This window comes from Andrena cerasifolii, chromosome 2, assembly GCF_050908995.1.
Source record: "Andrena cerasifolii isolate SP2316 chromosome 2, iyAndCera1_principal, whole genome shotgun sequence".
NCBI classification, from domain to species: Eukaryota; Metazoa; Arthropoda; class Insecta; order Hymenoptera; family Andrenidae; genus Andrena; species Andrena cerasifolii.
This window is the reverse complement of record NC_135119.1, coordinates 20,436,895-20,442,894: the sequence shown is the minus strand read 5'-3', so window position 1 is coordinate 20,442,894 and position 6,000 is coordinate 20,436,895.

Here is a 6,000-nt window from a genome sequence, read left to right as displayed (position 1 = left end):
TGTCGAAAAATCATGTGTCTCTCATTTTAAAAGTTTTTTCGCTGCTTATGCTGATTAGCCCCACTTTGATTAGCCCCAAGCTTGTGCAACACTCGCGTAAATGTTTAAATAATTTAAAATTATTTTGCTGTAACTACAGCACAAACGTGACGCTCATAATAATAAGAAAAATACGAAACGAGCAGAAATGGGGACATGAGCAGGAATTGGGGCATTCACCTTACCGTTGACCGCTCTGCAGGATTCCATTTTTCACTGATTAATCAGCAGCGCATTATGCTCGACTCCGCGCGATAATTTTTAATAAGCCCGTTCGACTTGGAGCCGCGATTGCGGGCTGGAAAGCGCCAGTCATCTCGGGAATGCAATCAACTGGAATAAATCGTTACCGCGTGGATCGCGCTCCACGAATTAATTGTTACGAGGGTAATCGACCGGCGAACGAAACAAATTTCAATGGGACCCGAGAGCGACTAGCTTCTAATTAGGTGTCGGGGAGAAAAAAAAAATGAAATGCAACGAAGTTGTTGAGGTCCAAGGCCAATGACCCACGACGATATCCGCGGAGATCGCTGGGCATTAATTAACTGTACGGTAGGAATAAAGCGGTAACAGTACCTGTGCCGGGGAATGATTCATATTTCCAGCGTCGTAACTCCACCCCAGTGTGCGCCTCCTAATTTACGCGTAGTCCCGGCCACGTTAAACAAAAATAAGTATGTTGTTATTAATGACAATCGTTAAACGATCCACTAACGCTCGTAACTACGGGATCGCGCGTTATGCTTTAATTCTAGCTGAAATTATGAAAGGAGAGCCGTCCTACCATCGTCGGATTGCAACGATCCTAACAATTTAAGAAATTTTTACCATTATAACAAATCAATGTAATATCAATTTTTAACCACCAACTTCCCTATTCTGTTCACAAATGATTCACAACTGCATTGATATCTACATTTCTAATGATATAAAAAATGATAAAAATCAAGCCTCCTATTTTTGTTATGGCCATTTTTTATTCCCTTTATATTTAGGTAAAGTAGAATTAAGGGGTTGTGCCTAGTCAGCTTTCGAAAAAGAACGCGATTTTCGGGAATTTTTTGTGGATTATCTGCTGTATATTTTTTTTACAACTATTCGCTTATTTTAAAAGTACATGTATGTAGCAACTCTCAGTAATTTTGTTATAAAAAAACATTGAGAAATGAACGAATAACAGCCATTCCCGCGGAAGCTGTTTTGAAGTTTTCTTTGAGCCGGATCAGCTAAAATTAAAAATTCAAAAACATTCTGTTAATATATGGTTGAATTCAGTAGATGAACGAAAGGATTTTCAAAAAGTTGGTTTTTGACAAAATGGCGGCCGTTTGACGTAAAACCACTCTTTTCCGATGTATGATTTGCTCGTTTTTCGTTAATTAAAAATGCAGTTTTTGTTAAAATAAAAAATCCTTCGTTCGTCTACTAGTCTTTGGTATATATAAGAAGTCTGCAAAAGTTTAGGCCAATCGATACAGTGGTTTCCGAAATATCTTGCTCACCGATACCAACACAGCTTTCGCGAGAATGGCTGTTATTCGATCATTTTTCAATATTTTCTCAATAAAAAAAAATTACTGAAAGTTGCTGCATATATGTACTTTTAAAATAAGCGAAAAGTTGTAATAAAATATACAGTAGATATTCCACAAAAAATTCTTGAAAATCCCCTTAAGTACCCAAAACGAAGATGAGCTTCGTAATTTCCTTTTTACGAGTCTAGTGCCATAGATCTCGGAAAGAGAATTTGGAAAAGACCTAAGCGGCCACGGGACGAAAAGTACCTATTTTTAATCGAACGGTTCGCCAAGGTGATACTTCACAGGAACTTAATTTTTTCGCGTCGTGTATATTCGCAAGGGGTAATAAGTATGAGCCAGACTAGTCGAGCGTATAGATCATACTTCGAGCACGGAGGTGGAGCAAATAATACCTATGCTGGCCGTGGAAGCATTGTTCTGATGACTTATGGTAGGCAGCTACACATCGGGAAACTTCGCAATAATATACGCGCTGCGACTTACAAGGGAATATCCCGAAGCCGAAACTTCAAAAAATTCTGAAACTTTGTTAATACGTAGGGGATTTCCTCCTGATTACAGCGCAATTTTTGTTTGCTGCCCAAATTCACTCGAGGGGGGTGAAATTAACCCCTGCAAATTCGGCTGTTTTCTGATTCTCTGTTATAACTCGCGAACTGTAAGTGATAGAAAAAAAGTTTCAAAGCAAAAGTTACTTTATTTAATTAGATCTAGCGTTTGGTAAAAAAATATTTTACAGTTCATAAGTTATCGCGCAAAATTGGAAATTAACCGAATTTTCGGGAGCCAATTACACCCCGTTAGAGTGAATTTGGGCAGTAAACAAAAATTGCGTCGTAATCAGGAGGAAATTCCCTACATATTCACAAGGGTTCATATAACGTATAACTGCAAAATTCTCAATCGTGCTTCCGCCGTACCTTAAATGTCCAGGTACTGGGACATTTACCTTAAATAAATGAACGACAGGCCGAAGGGGGGAGCGTGGCTTCAAATGTAAATAATGAATTAAACGCGCGGTATCTCTTTCGCGATGAATTTTGTCCGAAGAATTATGTCCGCGTGCAAGACGGGCTTACCGAATAATACGTTCAGCTAAAAGCCTCGAAGCCCATGCCGCGGAGGCAGCAGAAAAATCGCAAATAAATGTGCGCGGCGTGCGACGATAAGGGGAGTGAATGGCGCGTGTTTCTCCTAATAGCAAATCTTGTTTCATGCCCGTCGGAACCGGGGAAGGGCTCGCCCCTGCTACGTGGCTACCCACCACCGCTGGGGATATAATTTATTACACAGTATACGTATCACTTCATCCGAGGGGATCAAAACGGTGGCTCCAGCGGGCAGCTAAATAAAACACAGTAAAAGCTAATAAAAGGTCTTAGCTGCAGGACAGCTTTTGCGCGTCAAGTTTTAACTCGCGACTACAAACGTATAGGTGCCTTCAAATATTTAGTAATAAAGTCGAAAAAGTTCTTTTACTGTATGCTCTATTCAGTTTCTTATTTTTTAATTCGGGAGAACCGCGGTATTTTTTTAACGTTCTGGCTTGAGGGTATCCTGAAGTATTGAGTGCTGTTATTAGTAATGGAAGGGCAAGGTACAGGAAAATCTATTTTCCCGTGACTTTACTTCTTTTATGAATGCAACTGGGCAGCGCGTGTATGTGCATTGTCCGGTTAGTTCAAGTAGCGAGAAGTTCAAAGACGGAAGTCAGGATTGCCGTATATTAATCGCATGTACCTGCCATCGCGGGTAGGGTAGCGCTTTACGACTATAAACGACACACTTTACATCATGTCCAAATAACGAAGAGCCGTCGTGCTTTAAGAAACTCGCAACAGAGTGTATGCATGTCGGGGCATGAATCAAAGAGAGGACAAACATCATTAAGGCGATCTTAGAGCGAAATAACTATGCCTAACGCATGATAGTGTGGTGCTAATAAACGTTAAGCAGTGTAGATAAAAGTATGTATGTTACGACTATTTAAAGTTGCTATTAAATAATTAATTTTCTCAGCTGCCAATTGTATTGTTTTTCATTTCTCAAATTATTTTGTGCAACTCTGAAGAGCAGAAAGTTGTGTTGATTGCACAGTAACGATTAAGGTTGCCAACTTGTTTTCAGGGAAATATAGTAGGTTCTTTACGGCCAAATGTGATGGAAAATATAGTATCTACATTGTGAAGGAATATAGTACTTTTCAGAGGAAAATGGTACAAAATAAACCTGCATTTAGAGAAGATCTTATTTCTTAAATATATATCTTTTGTGCACTTTGTATTATTAGGAGGTCTTAGCACTATGACGCCCTGATATAGTACAGCTGTTTGGAATTTTTCAAATCATTGAAATTCATTAATCATTAATGAATAGAAAAAAAACTTCAATTTAGTAAACACATTCTTTTTGTGACAAAAAAAATGTTCCAAACAGCGGTACTTTATCAGGACGTCACAGTGGAAGGACGCCTTAATAACTGACGATCTTAGAGCGAAATAGTTATGCGTAACTGATAATGTGGTGCTAGTAAAAGTTAAGCGGGTTAAGCAGGTTTTGCTCCACTTTGCCCTGCATACTGCATTTCTAATCACGGAGGGGAATACACTGCTCGGACAACACAACGCTCGAATCAACATTCGCTACAGTAGGGCAGGCTCTACCGTACACCACTACAATATAATCGCTCTACGCGCTCCCCCGAGATTCTAACACGAGAGCGCCCAGCACAGTTGGCATATAGTTTAGAAGTCCTTATTTCACGTGTATTTAAATACGCGTGAATTTAGATACACGTGAATTTAGATACACGTGTTTTGACTTTTGATTCGTCAGATTTTTAATATCTATGGATATCCCAGAAATCTGAGGGATTGTGAAATTAATAAAAAAAATTAATGTATTTGAATATATTTACTAGAGTAATATGCGGAAAATATGGTTTTACGAATTTTCAGATTGTAACTAATAATACAATTACAAAATTAACAAGATTTATTTAATCGATTACCTATTTTGATGCAAAAAATTTAGGCGTTACTGATAATAAGCGAGTTTCTTTTTAGACACGTTTAGTTCGTTTTTGTACGTCTATTAATTAATTAACTTTATTCGTCAAATAATCTAAAGTTAAATAACTTTTACTGGACCCGTTATTTAAGTTATTTTTTATTAAAAGATACACGGATTGAGGTACGGATACGTTTAGTACACGTGTATTTAAATACACGTGTCTCTAAATTCACGCGTATTTAAATACACGTGTATCTAAATTCACGCGTATTTAAATACACGTGAAGTTGTGCACGGGTATCCGTGTACTAAAAGATACACGGATTGAGGTACGGATACGTTTAGTACACGTGTCTTTTTACTACACGTACTATACCGTGGCCTCTATTATAGTTGGCCAGATCCCGACAAAATCTGAGGCTGCAGTCCCACGGACCTCTGATTGAATCAAGAGCGGCCCTCCACGCCTGGGTCCCTTCAATCAATCGGGAACGGACGGCCTGTTTACAGAACTTACCAGGAACAGAGAATGCGTGTCCCTCCGGCGACGTCTATCGTGATGAGCCGCCAAATAAAATGCAGCGAGGCCGAAGGGGGCCCAATTCGCGGCGAGTTTGTATATAGCGGATCATCCGAAAAACCACCGTGACGGTGGCCTTGCACACACGGGACACGAAACCGCATCCAAGGCGCGTGACGAGTGACAGAGAGGGAGCCGGGGGGGGTAGGGGGATGAGCCGTGGAAGGAGAAACGGAAGAAAACGGGCACGCGAGACGGAGACGGCGATGAAGAAGAAGACCGGGGCTCCCTCGCACACCTTCTTAAATCCTGTGCAATCACCTTTCGCGGCGAAGACGGGGTGTCGAGAAGGACCAGCTCCTATATTATTATCTTCTAATGCCGGACGGCATTGTGTCAGCGGGGAGACAGTGGCGTTCCGATGAAAGCGAGAGACGCTCGTCTGTCGAAAAATCGAAAGAAACGTGTCCAGCGGGGTGCCGCGGGCGAGGGAGGGGAAGATAGAAACGCGGCACGGCGATCTCGACGGCCTTTTCAGCGGTGCACACAACGTTCGTCTCCTCTATTCAACGGTTCGGTCTATCTGCGGCACCGCACGCTCCATTCTTCTCGCCCCTCGCGAGCCACCCCCCTGTTTCCGCGCGACTCGCCGTCACGCAACTTCGCGCGGTGCCGAGAAATTGAGACGCTCGGCGTCGTAGGCGAATTGGCTGAGTTAGATATTCAGCTGTGCCAATTGCTTGTAGCGTTTGCGTCGTGAGAGAGGATTGCGCCGTCGTCGGCGGCGAGATGCAAATTAATGCCGGGATGGGTCGCTGAGTTCGGCTGATTCTTTCATGCGGTACGTCCGGAGAGGACCTGCGCGCGTCACCTTGGGCGGTTGGA